Raw genomic sequence first — 18,318 nt, 5'->3', positions numbered from 1 at the left:
ATGTACAACAAGTCTGTGCACTAAGGCAACTGGTTTCTTATGAGGCAATAAAAAAGGCTACAAGGTGTCAACTGTGGAGAGTTCTGCGAGGGTCGGGATGCAGGAAGAAGTCCCAGTACACACCGCACACTAGAAAGTCCTGGTACTTTGAGGGGTAACATTTAGAAGTGCTGGTACTGCATACCAGTGTGAACAGTCCACTTAAAGGACTGACGTTAATGATAGACATTTAGAGAAAAAAGAAGAGAGCTGAAGAAATGTACATACTTACAAGCCACAGCTGTGCAGCTCTGCAAAGCCCTAGGACTAGTCAAAGTCTAGATCCAACAGAAAAATTGTGGTTATACTGGAAGATCACTGTTTGCAAGCAAAACAGTGAATAGTATTCTTCCTCTAGAGAGCCACTGTCTCTATATAATACAACAAAAACACCTCTGTCTCACCTAAAACACACTTCACCCAGTCATGCCGCTCTCAGACATGTCCTGCATAATGCTAATACACTTCTTTCAGCTCTTTCAGTGACAGACTAGTTGCACAAAGGAGCGCTATTGCAGACTGTCCCACCCAGTTGTTGTCAGACTTTCTAATCTCTGCTGCTGACAACAAACTCAGTAAGTGTTAACAAAGATGCTACTAGATGCACAGGTTCAAATAAAAAATTAAATAAATTCCTTTATATATAGTCCCACTCAGGGGAAAATTGTCTCTGTGTTTAAGCCAATCCTTAGGGAGCAGTGGGCTGCCACACTGTGGCTGAAGGTCTTTTTCAGGGACCCATGGTGGCAGTCAGCAATCAAACCAGGTTCTTGCAGACTTTTCAGCTTTTTTCTTTGATGTCTTATATATAAATTGATACTTTATTTAGAAGTAGGTTTTAATGCTGATGTTTTACTCCAGAAGGAGTTTGTTGGGCTGTTTGTTGAATGCTGACGTGCTGTAACTGAAGTCACAGCATACTGTTAAGCTTCAATCTCTTTTCCTTCCTTCTCCTCCACCTTCCTTCTCCTCCACCTCTGACTGACAGCCTGCATGGCTGTCAGTCAGAGGTGGCAGTCTGCAGCACCGGGGCCCCCTAGGGCACTGTTCTGTCTCTGTTTGTTTTCACCCTTTACTCCTCCGACTGCACTTACAACACGGACAGCTGCCATCTTCAGAAGTTCTCCAATGACTCGGCCATTGTGGGCTGTGTGTCTGAGGGGAACGAGCTGGAGTACCGGTCGGTCATCATGAACTTTGTGGACTGGTGTGAGAAGAAGCACCTGTGTCTAAACACCAGTAAGACCAAGGAGATGGTGATCGACTTCAGGAGAAGACCCCCACCTCACTCACCTGTGAACATCCAGGGGCAGGACGTAGAAACTGTGGAGAGTTTCAAATACCTGGGTGTTCACGTTAATAACAAACTGGACTGGACTCATAACACCGATGCTCCATACAAGAAGGGCCAGAGCCGCCTACACCTCCTCAGGAGGCTGAGGTACTTTGGAGTGAGCATGCCCCTGCTTAAGACCTTCTTTGACTCTGTGGTGGCCTCAGCTCTTCTCTACGCTGTCGTCTGCTGGGCTCCAGGCACCGCAGAGCGGGACAGAAAGAGGCTGAATAAGCTGGTGAGAAGAGCCACTTCTGTTCTGGGCTGCAGCACTCTGGACTCCGTGAAGGAAGTGGCTGAGAGGTGGGTGTTGTCCAAGCTTACATCCATCATGGACAACACCTTTCACCCCCTGCACCAGACTGTAGAGGAGCTGAGCAGCTCCTTTAGTGACAGACTTAGACATACTGTGTGTAAAAAGGAGCGGTACCGCAGGTCATTCATCCCTGCTGCTATCAGATTATACAATGCTGCACTATAACTGTAACTATAACTGTAACAACTAATGTGCAATAACCAATGTGCAAATCTATTTAATACACTGTGCAATAACCTGTGCAATAATCCTGAAAAGAAGTCACTTCTGCTGTTATTACCACTTTAATGTACGTCAATACATATGTATATAGTCACCGTGAATGTACATAAGAAATCCTAAATCTCTGCTTTATTTACTTTTTGTATTTTTATTGTTCTTATTTTTTGATCCACTGTATATATGTGGACACACTGTATATACCTGATGCACCTTTTCCTCCTTTTGGCACCTTCTTTTGACTATTGATAACTGAGCCGATGTGACAAGTGAATTTCTCCAAGGTGAGATCAATAAAGCCTATCATATCTTATCTTATAGGAAATATAGCACTTTTTAGGCATTGCAACCGCAGAACTGATGACTATAGGTGCAGCTTTTCAAGCTCACTGCTCCTAAGTGACTGTAAAAAACCTGCACTTTTTTTGGTAACGTCTTGATACCGGTTTGAGGCAGTGAGGTGGGCAGATTTTACCCTCATTGGTGCGCTGTGCACGAGGAATAAACAGTGAGAAAATGCATAAATAAAGATTGTAAAGGGCTCCTTTAAAGGGAACAGGAGGAATGATGGGTATGAGCTGAAGCCCCTGATGTTACAAGTTCCTTAAAAGTGAGCACCTAAATTACATGTAACATGATTTTGCACACCTGAATTCAAGCGCAAGGCAGCATGCCCACTGTGCAGCACCTGGCTCTGAGGGAAGGGAGGGACAGAAATACAGCACATGCAAATGCAGAATAAAAAAGAACGAAACTCATAAACAGACTAAGTGTCTTTTTAGACTGTATATGGTTAGCAGAACTGTTTTCTGATCCAGCGTGCAGCCATGACTGGTTCTGAATGATGGCTTTATCTGGCAGCCGCTCTCCCCACTTCCCTCCTGTATACACAGTACCAGACGGCACGCCCGCCAACAGGGGGGGACAAACAGGTCAGTTGTCCCGGGCCCAGGACAGAGGGGGGGCCCAAAACTGACACTATAGGCCCGTTTACACTACACTTTTTTAACCGAGCCGAGACCAGTCCGAGCTCGGTAACGGAGATAACTCTTGTGTGTAAATGGTCAGCAGACTGAACCGGACCGCGCTAAACATAACCAGACCTCGCTAACTGCAGACCAGTTCCTGAGTAGGTCTCGGCTTGGTTTTTTTTTTCTGGCCCGTTTATCTGATAAAGAGCGCATGAGCAGACCGCATCATCCCCTTACAGTCAGCTGACTGTCCACGTTTTTTCCGCCGTGTCTGGCTGCACGTCCCGATTCACACTCCAGACAAATTTCAGACATTTATAATAATACTAGCTTCCTTACCGTTCCTCACGGTTTCCAGTGATGATTCTGCTTAGCAGTGTGATGAACCGCAGTGTCGGTCATTTCCTGCGTCTGTAAATCCTTATTAGACGTTTGTTTGTCTTATCCACGTCCCAAAAGCCGACTCTGTCTAACCATAACATCCTGAATGTTAGGGGCGCCGCCGTTTTGATTTGCTTTGTCCCGCCTTCAATCCCAGAGAGCGGTAATACCGCAGATCGCTACTAGGAGGCGAGGAGCAACCAAGGAACCGGGATAGTGTGATGTGTAAACGGTCGTCTTTGCTTGGTTAACTGATCCAAGCTCAGACTGGTCTCGGCTCGGCTAAAAAAGTGTAGTGTAAACAGGCCTTATGAATGACCATTAAAATGGTCAGATTGTCAGTCAGCGCGCGTCCTGACTGCAGCAGCTTCCACAAAGTCTCTCCGTCTGTGTCACGGCACTTTGCTGCACCCCCTCCCCTCTCGTATATGGCTCAGCGGCGCCAGCCAATCAGCACACAGGCTCAGCCTGGCCCGCCCACTCACCTCACAAACAACGCGCTGCTGCTGCTCAGACTCGGAGAGAGAAAAACATGAAGAGAAAAAGAAGTGCCGCTTGGCTGTTTTTTTATACCATAAATGAAATCAAGTATGTTGCAATGGCGGATTCAGGCAGGGGCGCGGGTGGCGCGCGCACCCCCTTTTGGAGACGAAAATGATTTTTTTAGAGCGGACGGGCATTGGGCGGAAGCTGTACTTTTTTTTTTTTTTTTACCTCAGAGTGGCCATCGCTCTGGTCGTACTATCTTTGATGTGTCAATCAAACAATTCAACCAATCAAATCAACGACTGAAGACAACATACTAGCCAATTACAGCTGGAGAGGGGCGGGTCACTTGGTCATACAAATAGCTTTCAGAGCGAAGCCGGCGGCGTGGCTCGGCTGTGGTCACCGTCGGTGTAGGTAGAGCGGGATGGATATTCGGTGTGATTACCAAACAATTAGAAGAAGAGACAAAGAAGCAAGCGAGAACGAGCTGGAAGCAGCGCTATTAATTTCTGTTTGAAACGTCTGTTTGAAGTCAACACTAGAGTAAACATTGATGCTAGGAGGGTTAGCTAGACAGCTAGCAGCACAAGGAGCAAAACTCAGGAGTAAAACTGCCAAACTGAAGAAACTTGGGTTACTTCAGGTAGAAGGGAACTCTGCTTTGTTCTTATTCTTGTGCTCCTAGCTGCTGTAATTACAGAACCTCTTCTAGTATGAATTTTTATTTCAGTCAGTGTTCAGCCTGACACCATTGCTCATGTTTATGTATGCTAATGCTTGACTTTTGAGTCAAGACAGCTCTACAGGTTGTTGTATCTCACTGTTAGGTTCCATCTCAAACCAGCATAAAACCTGCCCAACTAAAAAGAAAAAAACAAGCCCAAATCTCAAGCTCTCTTATGTTAAAAGCGCAGAAGTATGAAACACATGAGAACATGCCACTATGTACACAAAATGTACAATCAGTCAACCAAATAACACACAAAATCACTTTAACAACCATGATATATCAACCGGGAAAAAAAAACCTTACCTTAATATAAACTTAATTTGTCTTATAGAGCTCAATAAAACATTTTTCTTTTAGTAGAACTCAACCCCTCTAGGGGGATTTACAGAGACCAATACAATTTCATAGTGACACTTGATTAACCATTATTATTTTCTTGTTTTATTATAACAATCAATATTATTCATAATATCTATTATTCATTGATGATGTCAGATTCGACTCATTTAAAAAATAAATTGACCAGTAAAATGAGTTCAATGAGATGGCATTTTATTAAAATGGTTTTAGTTTTTTTCCAGACATGGACAACCATTGTGATATATATTTTGTTAGTAATTCTTTCTAAAAGCCCAACAAATGTAAAAAGCTTCCCAAATTTTTACAACCAGCCCATAACCTATTTTAGCTCATTGTGTTCAAAAGAAGCCTAATTGGGTGGAAAGCTGCCTAATTTGGTAACACTGAATAAACTATATCTTTTTGTTTGATTTTTTTTTAGATTTTGGGATTTTATTGAGAGTTTGTTTCTTAACACTGTAGGAGATGTCACAGAGCCACTGTTCAGCCTAAAGCATGTAAAATGCTTTTTTTTTTTTTTTTTTTTTAAGGTGTGCCCCCCTGAAAAGTGTAATGCCCTCCTGTAATTTGTTTCTGCAGCCAGGTCTGTCCGAGCATGAATTTGAATTGCTCACAGCTCAGGTCTCGCGTTATTACAACGCGATTAAAACTATTTCAAAGCAACTTGCATATGATGAACGATGAGAGTGAGAAATAGATCTTTACATCATATAAAGATGATCTACCATCAGGATCAACATTCAGGCAGGAAATGAAGTTGTGGCACACAAAGTGGTCATCATCAGTGGAAAAACTCAGCTCTCTCCCTGAAATTCTAAGGATAACAAATATGAAGTGCTACCCAAACATTTCTATGATTCTTCACCTTCTGTCAGTTATACCTGTTACGAGGTACAGCTACGTCCATTTTACTAAATAAATATAATTTCTGGAAATAAAGAAAATCTTTGTTTGATTAATTGTTGATAAGAATATTTTTTTAAGGATAATTCTTTCTTCAAACTACTTTTTAACCTTGTGCATGCTGTAAAAACCAAGAAATTTTGTCTTAAAAATTCTTTTTCAATTAAAATAATATAATCATGCTAATTCCACTTATGTTCATCCATTAAAATGATTATCAATTCAAAAACCCATAGATGAATAATTAGGGTAGTGTGGAAGAGTAAAGATGGCATTCTATGGTCATTTAGCCTCACATTGTCTTGACATGACCCTTACGTGCGCACCCCCCTTTGAAAAATCCTGGATCCGCCCCTGTGTTGTGTAAAAAGCCGGTTAAATTCAGTGGAAACACAACAAATTTATATAAGCATGTGAAAAACCATGAGCAAGAAAACGTCAAACGACAGAAACGGAGAGAGGAGACGAAACTTCTCTCATTCCCCCGACAGACCCAGACCCACAGACTGACGTGACTGACTGAGTGACTCAGTCCTCCAGAGAACATCCAGGTAGATAACAGTGGTCAGCACCAGTTCATGTTAGATATTATCTATTGTATGTTACTGGAGCCCACACAGAAAATGTAATTAAGACCTTGGAAGAACCCATACAGTATATCCTATTAAAAAGTGTTATTTAAGATAAGATAACATTAGCTAATCCTTTATTTATCCCATGACGGGGAAAATTATAGGATTAAAGCAACAGGCAGGTGCACACAATACAGACAAAATTAAATAAGGATTGAAAGATATAAGAGGTGGATTAGGAAAAAAACATTATGAACATAACATTATTATTATTATTAATTAATTGTAATGATAAAATAAAAATCCTAAAACCCGAAAAGTCAAACTGACTTGTTTGCGGGCCAGTTTGGGGGACCCTCATCCTAACAACTGGAAACTTCACAAAAAGTCCAGTTTTTTTGGTTTTTTTTTACTTTTTTGGAAGTATTGTCAGTATGTATGGCCCAAATGTTGATGATCCCTCATTCTTTCATTAACTTTTCCATGCATTTTCAAAACACGGGGATTGTTCTCTATTTATTGGGGGCGACCTCAATAAATAGTCTAAAAGAATGGTCTTAATGAGGAAATAGACAGGTTGAATATAACAGGGACTCAGCGAATTTGGCAGTTGTTAAATGCAGTCAAACAATACATGAGTGATTATGGTCTTTGCAATGCATGGCAATCTCTTCATCCTAACAGTAAGGAATATACTTTCTTTTCTTTTCTTTCTTTTCAAATGTCCATCATTCCTACTCTCATTTGGACTATTTCTTAATCATCAGCTCGCTGGTGTAATATATCCTATTGCTGTCAGTGATCATGCTCCTGTTTCTTTAACCCTAATAAATTAAAAATAACCCACAAAACAAAAGCTGGAAACCTAATACATTATTGCTCAAAGATGAAGAACTTATCAAATATTTTAAAGAGCGGGCTTCATTCTTGGAGTACAATGATTTACCAGGGACATCAGCATCTGTCCTCTGGGAGGCAGGGAAGGCAGTGATGAGAGGTCAAATAATTTCATTCTCATTTCATAAAAAGAAATTAGAGAACAAAAAGATTCAGGAATTAGATGGAAAAGTTAAGTTACTAGAAACCTCCCAGGAAAAGTAAAAGTTGAGTAAAATCCATAAAGTAAAATACGAATAAAAGAAATATACTGAAAAGCAAAATACATTTTTAATTCAAAGACTTCAAATAGAAAACTTTGAACATGGCAATGAGTCAGGAAGCTTCTTAGCCAATCAGCTAAAAATAAACAATTATATTTGCTGTTACAGACTCAACTAGTAATACAGTATATGATCCGCAAAGTATAAACAACACCTTCCGAGATTTCTACAAATCTTTATACACATCGCAGATAAATCCATCAGATAATGACAGCAAGCAATTTCTGGATAAAATAAAACTTCCTAAATGATCAGATAGTCAAACAGTGACTCCCGTATCAGCTTAAAGACCCTACAGAGTCATCCTTGTGCGGGTGCTTGGGTTCTGTGGAATAATAATAATAATAATAATAATACATTTTATTTAAAAGGCGCCTTTCTAGACACTCAAGGTCACCGTACAGAAGGGTAAAAAACAGAATGTCAGAAACAAAATCAAAACCAAAAACATTTAAAAAATACAGAGGCTGGGACAGGGAAATTGATAATTAAAGAGAATAGGCAGTCTTAAACAGATGTGTTTTGAGTTGTGATTTAAAATTTAGAAGTGAGTCCGTGTTTCTAAGTAGGGGTGGTAGAGAGTTCCAGAGGCGGGGGGGCAGAGCGGCTGAATGCTCTGCTCCCCATGGTGGTGAGACGGGCGGAAGGGACAGACAGGTGTAAAGCAGATGAGGATCTAAGAGCACGGGAGGGGGTGGGAATGTGCAGGAGGCCTGACAGATAAGGGGGGGCTAGGTGGTGAAGGGCCTTGAATGTCACCATGAGAATTTTATATTGAATGCGGAACTGCACGGGGAGCCAGTGAAGCTGTTGGAGGACCGGGGTGATGTGGTGGATAGAGGGAGTTCTTGTTATGATGCGAGCAGCTGAGTTCTGGACCAGTTGTAGTTTATGGAGTGATTTCTGAGGAAGGCCAAGAGGAGAGAGTTGCAGTAATCCAGTCGGGAGGTGACAAGGCTGTGCACAAGTATGGCAGCAGTGTGTGGGGTAAGGGAGGGACGGAGGCGGTTGATGTTTCTTAAGTGAAAGTAGGCAGACCGGGTAATGTTATTGATATGGGATTGAAAAAATAGGGTGCTATCGAGGATGACACCCAGACTCTTAACCTGGGGGGAGGGGGAGATGGAGGAACTGTCAATAATAAGTGGGAAACTGTCGGTTTTGGAAAGAGTTGATTTGATGCCGATGAGGAGAACCTCAGTTTTACTACTGTTTAATTGAAGGAAGTTGTTAGTGAACCAGGCTTTTATTTCACAGATGCAATTTGTGAGGGAGGTGGGGGGAAGAGAGGACGATGGTAGCGTGGAGAGGTAGAGCTGGGTGTCATCAGCATAGCAATGGAATTGGATGTTAAATTTGCGGAAGATATTGCCAAGGGGAAGGAGGTAGATGATGAAGAGGAGGGGCCCGAGTACAGAGCCCTGGGGCACGCCTGAGGTGACGGGGGAGGGAGTGGATTTGAGGGTCTTCAGTTGAATTTACTGAGTGCGGTCAGAGAAGTAGGAAATAAACCAGTCCAACGGAGTGTTAGTGATGCCAATGGTAGAAAACCTACTGAGGAGAGTGGTGTGACAAATGGTGTCAAAGGCTGCACTCAGGTCGAGGAGGATAAGGATGGTGAGTAGTCCAGAATCAGATGCCATGAGGAGTGGTATCAGTATACATTCAGTGCTATGGAGTGGCCGAAAACCAGACTGAAATTCTTCATACAGGCTGTTGGCAGATAGGTGAGTATGGAGCTGGGAGGCAACTGTTTTTTCAAGAATTTTGGAAATGAAGGGTAAATTGGAGATAGGACGGAGGTTGTTGAAGTTGATCGGGTCGGCACCAGGTTTTTTCACAATCGGGGTGATGGCAGCAGTTTTGAGAGGTGTAGGGACAGTTCCAGTGGTGAGGGAGGTGCGGATGATAGCGGAGATGAGGGGAACCAGAGAGGGAGTAATACTGTGATTTAGTGCTGGCAATGGAGTCCTTATAGTGAATAATGTGATTATTGTACATTTCTTTGCGTATAGTGAGACCTTTTCTATAAAGTCTTTCGAGTAGCCGTCCTTTGGTTTTCATGCATCGGAGATTTGGGGTGTACCAGGGGGCGGAGACGGAAAAAAGAAAAAAATCTATTTTTTTGTGGAGCAAGTGAGTCAAGGATATTATGGAGACCAGTGTTGTAGTGGAGGACCAGGTCATCAGGGGTTAGCAGATTATTGAAGTCAAGGAGGCAGGAAGAGTGGATACTTGAAATAAGGGTGGAGGGATCAATTTTCTTTATGTTCCGGAAGGATATGAGGCGGGATGTTTTAGAGATAGAGAGGGTAAGATTCACTTCAAATGAGAGGAGAAAATGGTCAGTTATGGGGAGTTCATCAGATGTTATGTTGTGGGGGATGACGCCAGAGCAGCAGATTAAATCCAGAATATGTCCTTTGGAATGTGTGGGGGTAGTGGTGTATTGCTGACATCCAAAACTCTCTAGGCAGGAAGTAAAGTCTTTGGTGAGAGGCAAATTGGTATTGTCCATGTGGATATTGAAATCACCCAGTAGGATTAAGTTTGGTGATAGAGAGGATAGGTGGGTGAGAAAATCGGCAAACTCTGTTAAAAAGGCACTATTCGGTTTTGGGGGCGGTAGACAGCAGCAATGATGGTTGGAGTTGGACCAGATAGCTTGCAGACTGTGGATTCAAACGTGCTTGAGACTGGCGCAGATACCGGCGAGACTTTCCAATTCTCGCGATGAATTATCACGAGACCTCCTCCGCGCCTGGAACCACGGGGTTGAGAGATGTAAACAAACCCATTAGGAGTGGAATCGTTGAGCTGAGAGTATTCTTGGGGCTGTTGCCAGGTCTCGGTTAAACAGAGAAAGTCCAGTTTACGGTCAGTGATGAGGTCCTGAATGAGATGTCCCTTGCTTGTCAGTGAGCGGTTAAGCACAGCAAAGTTGAGTGCAGTGTTGTTGCAGCTGGTGGTGGTGCTAGCCGACCGAGCTAGGCGGGCTAACACGCTGTGGTCGACAGCCCGGCTGGTGGAGCATGGAGGGCGACGAATCCCCCGTCGGGAGCTGGACCAGATGGATTTTATTGCTGTTGAAATCCGGCGGGACCCTCGGTGGATATATCTCCGGCGTGGCTGGAAGGTGATGTCCGGGTGAAGGTGGAGTGCCTCGGGCGCAGGTCCGGGCGAGTGACAGCGGAGCCGGAGCAGGTCAGTGGCTGAATACTGCAGCAAACCCGCCACTTGCAGGTGAGCGGGCAGTAGGAATATCCAGATGCAGACAAGCAGGATGTATGCCCTGTCGGTCCACATTATTGAAAAACGTCAGGTGAGGCTGAAAACGGGGCAGGACAGGTGAGCTACCGATAGTAGCCTAGTTGGGACTCACACAACCTGTAGTGCCGATGAATCGTGGCCATATTCCCGGTAAAAAACAATTGCACTGTCCGTTAAAAACAATTGCACTGTCCGTTAAAAAGTTACCGGTTAAAAAGTTACCGGTGAGCAAAGGCAGGGAGCAGCAAATACAAAAATTCCGGCGAACAGCGGCAGCAAGTCGTGCCAGCGTTCACTCCGAATACGTTGCTTGGGGTATGGGCCGGTGTATGCCCGGGTATCTGGCCCTACCGGGGCCTCTGGTGTGCTCTTGGGGCCACTCTTGAACGTCCTAGCTCAACAGGGGGGGCTGTTGAGTTGGGAGGGGGTATGGACATTAACATCTCACTGCAGAAACTCTCCCCTTTAGGGGTTTGCATTCTGCTAGTGGGGGTAGGGGAGGGAGGGTGAGTGGGGGTGAACCCAGCCTGAGTGTCAATTGTCGTATGTGTGTTGGGAATTGTTTGAATGTTATTGTTGGTGTGGGAATACATTTTCTTTCCTCAGTTGGGGGCAATGTTTGGAGGGCTCCGTGTCTGGCTCCTCATCTCTGTCCTGGTCCATGCCGTCTCCCGGTGCTAGTTCTATCCGGGAAACAGCGGTCCGCATGGTTTGGGTGGGCTGGCTAACCAAAAAATGTTTTTTTCCCTCCGGCACAGCCTGGAGGTAGGGTAGGAGGGTTGGGGGGGGGGGGGGGGGGGGTTGTTGGTCCTGGTTTGCGGTTGGCTCACGGGCCCTGCCACCTGTCTCTGGCACCCAGGCTATGGTGGTGCGGCTGACGGAGCCTCCCTCTCCGGGTGGGTTTTCGGAGAAGAGGGGTGCCTATTGGAGTTAACAGGGGAGCTGGCTTCCGCTCTCCCCCGGAATATGTGGCGGCGGCTAGGGTATGGAGGGGGAGGGTGTGGGTAAGGTAGGGTTTGTGGGGCGCCCGTTGGTCATCTGGTCTGGGTACGGGATGAGGGGATGGGACCAAAGCATGAACCGGGTAGGTTGGGTTGTCATGGTGCCCCGCCCCCATCTTTATTTTAGGGTTCACCTTCCAGGTCCAGGTGCTTGGTACCCAAGTGGGGTGCTGGTGCCTGGACCTGAGAATATAGGATGTGTGTGGTAAGTGCAAGTGTGTGTACTGCATCTCCTTTTGTTGTAGGAGTGTTTGCATTGGTGGTACCCGATGTCCGATGATGGATGATGGGCTTAGGGCCCCTGCCAGGGTATGGGTTGCCCCTGGGGTCTCGGCTTCCAGGGACCCATGGTCAGATCCGCTCCAGTATGGCTGGCTGCTGGCAGAGTCCGCCGGCTTGTCCCCGCTGCTCCCAGGGGCTTCGGCATTGTGGCTGTTGGGGGGTTTCCTTGATGCCATCTCTCCTCTTCCCTTGGGTGGGGGAGGCATATTCTTTGTGTTGGCCCCTCTAGGGCACCTTTACTCTGGAAGTCCTTTCGGGCATCTGGTGTTTTGGTTTTCCTGGCGTCTGCCTCGTTCCTCTGGGGAGCAGGTCTTTTTCTCTTCAAAACCACTATTGAGCATTTTTCTAATGGATAAACCTTACATACACAAGCACACTCTCATAAACACCTACAGGTGCTTGGATACAGGTAATTATAGACTCACTTCCATACAGAAAACCCCTATTATCATTTTCAGCTGTCACTTTATACATGTTGAATCAATTAATACTGTATATTCTTCAGTGATGGTATCAAGGCATTACCTGATTGTATCTGTAATGCTTTATTGGCTAGTTGTGCTGTTCTTTTTACATCTCTCTTTGCATGGTGAAGAAGCAGACTGAGGATGTTGTATCATTCGCTCCCTTTTCTCTCCTTTTTCTTTCAACTTTTTTCCCTTTTTCTTTTCTAACTTGTTTTTTAGTGTCCATATAACATGAAATATTCCCTTCATAAATTATAATAAAACTACTTGAATGTATAAATCGAGCAAAGCACTATGGCGAAAGCGGTATGGCTCTGCTTGTGAAAGTAAAATCTGTTGGCCTCTTTTTGGTATTAAGACAACAATTCTTATTGCCACTTTGCCAGACAGGACACTATTAAAAAATATAATAAATAAATAAATAAACCCTATTTAAAATACTACAAGAAATTTCAAAATAGGAGAGAAAAATCTGCAAAACTGTAACCTACAAAATAGTAATGAATAAAAGCCTATAGAAATATTGACTTATATTCAATCCTTGAAGCAAATAAAATAAGATTCACAAATACAGAACAGTGACTAAAGTTTTTAAGTTAAATTGAATTAAATTAAATTAAATTACATTTTTCAGCTGAAATACGATCAGTCTTGCTGGGAGGAGGGGGCTGATGATGTTCACCTGGAAACAGAAGACCTCGGGGGAACAAGAGGTTGTCCAGTTTTCAGTGCTGGATGAAAGCCATAGTTGTGCTTAAAGCATCATACTTCTATCTACACGTAGGTAAATTTGAAAAGGAGAATTCTCTATTATTAAAAAAAATTATAGTAAAGGGGGTGGAAGCAGAGAAGTCTGTATAATGGGTCAAAGGCAAGTTTTTCAGGGCCAATCTTTTACCCAGGGTGGATAGTTTGATTTCATGCTGACAATGTACGGGCCAGAAAGCATGACATGCATATTGCAGTACTTAATTATTTTTTTAAAAAGTTGAAGAAAAAAATAAACAGCAGAAATGGAACTAAAAAAGGTGCAGCGTTGCATGGGGGATGCGTTTTAGGGATGGACCGGTTAGGGCTGGACGATATAGAAAAAAAGCTTATCGATTAAAAAAAATGCATGTTGATCGATATCGATAATTATTGAAAGTATTTAAAACCATATTTTATGTGCAGCTCTGCCTGGACATTTTATGATACTGCTAAATGATTTAATTTTAATAAAGAACACAAACACAGAATTCCAATTAAATCTTTATTTAACCAACTTTTTTAACCATAACAGAATTTTTTAAAAGAAAAATAACTTAAGAGAGCTGAGTTATGTTATTAAATAATGACAAAGAATAAACTAAAGTGACCAGTAAAATGACCAAAATAAATATACCAAATAAATAAATAAATAGCCTATTTAGGTGGGAATAGTACACTAGTAACTTCTCAGGTTTGATAATTGAGAGGCTGATGCAGGGCTGAGGTCTGAGGTTGTGGCGTGGGAAGACACAGATTGCAGCTCATTTTGCACTGATTCTCTGCACTAGTTGCACATTTTAGGGAGCGCTGTTAGAGAAAAACTTGCTCCCCGGAATGTTATATCGCGGATCAAGAGTGGCGAGTAGTTGTTTGAAGGCAGGTTTTTCAACTGCAGACATATCCATCACTATGAAGCACGTTACTGCATGTGTGATGTCCTTGCGCGATGCCGCTTGGACGCTTTGTCATTTTATCACAAAGAAGGGAGCCCAGTTTAGCTGCTATACCTGCTTTGTTTTGGAAGAACTTCCAGAAGATTCCTAAGAAGATGACGCAGTGTCGTGCGGGGCTGCACAGCTCGCGCTGCTGCGGGCACTGTATGAAAAGTGTGATTTTCGTCACTATGCGGCACTGTAGATTGTCGTGGAAGTTCAGGTTAACGGCTGTTCACGGTAATTTGCAGGCAACACCAAAAACTGCCATGAATTGTCAGAAATTGACGTGGGCCTTGCTTCGCAGTTGTCCCCCCATGACCCCCCCCCCCTCCTAATTCTAAGGGAGGCTTTAACATGTAAATGAAAATGCTGTGAGCTATACAAATGCAAATCGGGGTTGCAGGGGGAGTTTACCCCACGTCTGGCGTTCAACTCGCCTTCAACTCTTGGACGCAATCCACAACTTTCAGCCAGTCCGCAGTCTGACGAGAAGAAACTGCTGATTGCTATCAGTGGACTGTCTCATATGAGTCAGTCGGTATTGAAGCAATGCCAAGAGCGTGGAAATGTTCAAGTCAGAAGTTTTGGTTGGGTCATTCATGATAAAGTAAATGAAATGGGGTTTAATGAACTAAAAATAAGTCCCACTGTACCTTTCCCAGATACTCCACCATGGGCTTTTAGGGAGGTGGCCACTGATTTGGGATTATTAGAAGAAAAACAAAATAATGACATGGACAATTACAGGGTGCAGAGTTATTTTTGGAGAGGTATAGTGAGGATTTAACTATATATACAGATGCATCTAAACTAACTGATAAAAGAATGGGTGTTACTTATGTCATTCCAAAATTAAACATTAAAGTTGGAAAAAGAATCAGTGATGATTTAGCAGTTTACACAGCGGAATTGATTGCTGTGTGGCTAGCTTTGCTTTGAGTGGAGGTCAATAGGCCAAGGAAGGCAGTAATTGCTTCAGATTCCAGCTCAGCTTTAATCAGTATTAAAACATTTCAGTCAAAATCAAGGCAAGACATTGTGTATGATATACTGCAAGCTGCAAATAATCTAATAAAGTCAGGAATTAATATAACTCTGGTATGGGTACCAGCTCATATAGGAGTAATAGGAAATGAGTTAGCAGATAAAAGTGCTAAGCAAGCAGTTAGACATTCTAATATAGATGTTGAAGTGAACTACAGCAAAGCAGAAATTAAATGTGTGGTCAAAAACATAGCTAAGGGTAAATGGCAAACTTTATAGGACGGTGGGCAGACTGGAAGACAGTTCTATAATTTTCAGAATAAAGTGGGAAAGAGCAGAAATACAAACAGAAGCAAGGAGGAGGAGGATGTATTTTCTAGAATGAGGTATGAACAAACACGTCTAAATAAAACTTTGTTAATAATGAAGAAGCATGCTAATGGCAACTGAATTCTGTGGTAGTCCAGAGACTATAGAGCATGTTATTGTACACTGTAATAAATATCAGGAAGAAAGACAAAGACTAGTCTTACAATTACAAGGAGAACAGATGAGGCTAAACTTAGAAGAAATTATGCAAAGAAACATAGGGGAAATGAGTTTAAACTATGTAATTGGCTTCCTGAGGAATACAGGACTAATTAAAATAATTTAGTATGATCTTTGTTTGTTTTGTTTTGTTTTGATTGGTGTGTTTCGTTATGTTGTTGTTTGTTTGTTTGTTTTATTTGTTTGCAACCTATTAGGAAAGGTTAGACTCCAGTTCCACACTCCAGTCCAGTTGGTGGTGGTAATGCACCATTAAAGTTAGTTGCCAACCGCCATAAAAACCGAAAGAAGAAGAAGAAGAAGTGGACTGTCTCGTCAGCTTAATTAACATACTGCCGATATGAATGAGCGATTCACTCAACTGCAGAATTCGGTAAACTCCAGGTTGCTGTCCATAGAGGACAAGTTGGCGGCTTTGCAGTCGAACAACTGTGCGGTAGAGACTAACTCCAAGAAGAGAAGACGGGTGCACAATCCCAAGCTTGCGGTAAGAATATGTTCGGTGACTGCTAGCTAAGCTAAAAGTAGCCTAGCCTAAAGCCAAAGCTAAGAGTAGCCTTGTAAAAGAACAAGCTTTATTAAAGTGTATTTTTTTGTCATTTACAGAAAGCAGTACGCCGTCTTCACAACTCGGAGACAAATTGCAGGCGCTATGAACCGGAGCAAGGCGGTGACCTCCTATTTGCTCGGAGCAATATCTGCAAGTCCAGATTTACATGATGTTGATAAAGACGACATTGTGTGTAAGTGACTTGTTTTTACTGTTTCTCCTTCCTTGTTTAATGTTACTGTGACTTGCGTTTGATTTTTATTCATACCACTCTCATTTAATTGTTTTCCAGCCGCCTGTAAGACCTATTTTGAGACGGTACACAGGAGCATATACCCAGCCAGAAAACTGCTGGAGCTGCGAAAGGTTCAGCTCGGAGTCGAGCGAGAACAAAGAGGGTAAGACTTTATTTGGTGACTATTTTTCAGGTGCATTGATAGTGTGTGTCCATACGCAGTGCATCCCATCGCACAGTACTGATTCATTGTTTTTTTTTACAGCTGCTAGAATCGAGACAGAGTGTGCTAGCGGATGACGAGGTGGAACTCTGGAAGTCCGCCACTGTAGACCTCATGTTTGACGAAGAAGATGGCGTTGTTGGCGTGGTGTCTGGATGGATTGTACGGCCGCCGTCATTTCGTAGGCCGGATCTCTCTGAACTCTGTGTGAAGCTGCAGTCCCGGTTAGAGGAGACGCCGAAGTACAGAGCCACGCACAGTAGGTGTCTGCACAACGGACCTGCCTCGGAAAGAATGCCGCCAGTTACCTACAACCCCGAGGAGGCAAATGGACAGTTCACAGAGTTGTATGTAGTTTTTGGATACCCATGTGTGGGCAGATCCTCGCGTTGTACATAGTTGTGTTTGTTTTAATAAAGCTCTTTCTTTGCATAAACATCTTCCTGGCAAATGTTCATTTCCTCTATAAATTCATTCATGTCCTTGATGGTAGCCTAATAATAGTGCAGTAGCCTACATAGGATAACATGAATATACAGCATAATATGAATAAATATATATATATAATTTATTGGGGATCTGCCAACCAATCAGGAGGGATTTTACTTGTTTGAAAGTAGTGGTTTCATCCAATACTGAGTAAGAACATTCAAGCCTGGCCTGGCCACGTGTGGTTTTGCTGCCAATCACGAGTGATTTTACTTGTTTGAAAGTAGTGGTTTCATCCAATACTGAGTAAGGTTATTCAAGCCAGGCCTGGCCAGCCGCGCGGTTTCACTGCATTCATATGCTAATTAGGACCATTAGTACAGCTGAAAGCTCTCCACATACGTCATTGTCCGGTTCCGACAATTTGTGGCACTGACAAACGGTCGACAAGCGCGGGTTGCAAATTGTCGTCAACTGCCGAAAATGAGGGAGATCTACGGTCGTTTACGGGGACGAAAATCTCACTTTTCATGCAGTGGGGAGTGAGCGGCTTACGTGATGAATACTGGTGGGTTGCGTAACCAGACTTTGTTTTTACCGGTTCCTTGCAAGTTTTACAAATCACTGTGGTTTATTTCCGTCAGACTGGCAAACTAGTAAAACCCCGTTTTGGAACAGTTTCCTCTGCCGCTCCTTGCTGCCACATATTCACGTGCTCTGTGTTGTGGTTTGAGAGTGACAGCGTGCCTGGGTCCGCGATTACGATTGGTCGAGAGGCAGTAGTGACTGTAGCATCAACTAATATGATAGGCTGAAAGGAAGGAAGGAAAACTGTCTATCGAAGTTTTATCAACCCTATTGTTTCCTATTGCGCCACACGTCTATCGATCAATATATATTGTTATTGAATTATCGTCCAGCCCTAGGACCGGTTACACAAAGTTACACTAAATATTGATGTAAAATGTAAAAAAGGGATAAGGGTCCAAGTGTCTGCAAGATAGGGAGATGTATCCTTACGGAGCTGAAGTGTGAAACCGCGTGTAAGTAGAATAACAATGACTCTCTATGTTCTGCTTCTCTGCCTGCTCGGATGCTCTTTTCTCTGCTCCCTGCTTGCTTGCATTTTCCTGCCTTTTTATCTCATTTTTATCTCTTAGCCAAAACTAC

The 18,318-nt window shown here is 43.2% G+C and overlaps 1 protein-coding gene and 1 long non-coding RNA gene across 7 annotated transcripts in view; one reads left to right on the top strand and one right to left on the bottom strand.

Annotated features, from left to right (window-relative positions):
* Positions 1-18,318, bottom strand: part of LOC105919040 (neuronal PAS domain-containing protein 3) — a 1,017,839-nt gene that overhangs the window by 666,883 nt on the left and 332,638 nt on the right. The gene's annotated exons all lie outside the window — the stretch shown is intronic.
* Positions 16,426-17,160, top strand: LOC110368258. The gene is made up of 3 exons (XR_002427984.2): positions 16,426-16,454; positions 16,554-16,659; positions 16,762-17,160. It is a non-coding gene; the product is annotated as an uncharacterized LOC110368258 (long non-coding RNA).

This window comes from Fundulus heteroclitus, unplaced genomic scaffold (assembly GCF_011125445.2).
Source record: "Fundulus heteroclitus isolate FHET01 unplaced genomic scaffold, MU-UCD_Fhet_4.1 scaffold_87, whole genome shotgun sequence".
In the NCBI taxonomy this organism is placed as follows: domain Eukaryota; kingdom Metazoa; phylum Chordata; class Actinopteri; order Cyprinodontiformes; family Fundulidae; genus Fundulus; species Fundulus heteroclitus.
The sequence above is the reverse complement of the archived record's forward strand: the minus strand, read 5'-3'. Positions and strand labels throughout refer to the sequence as shown.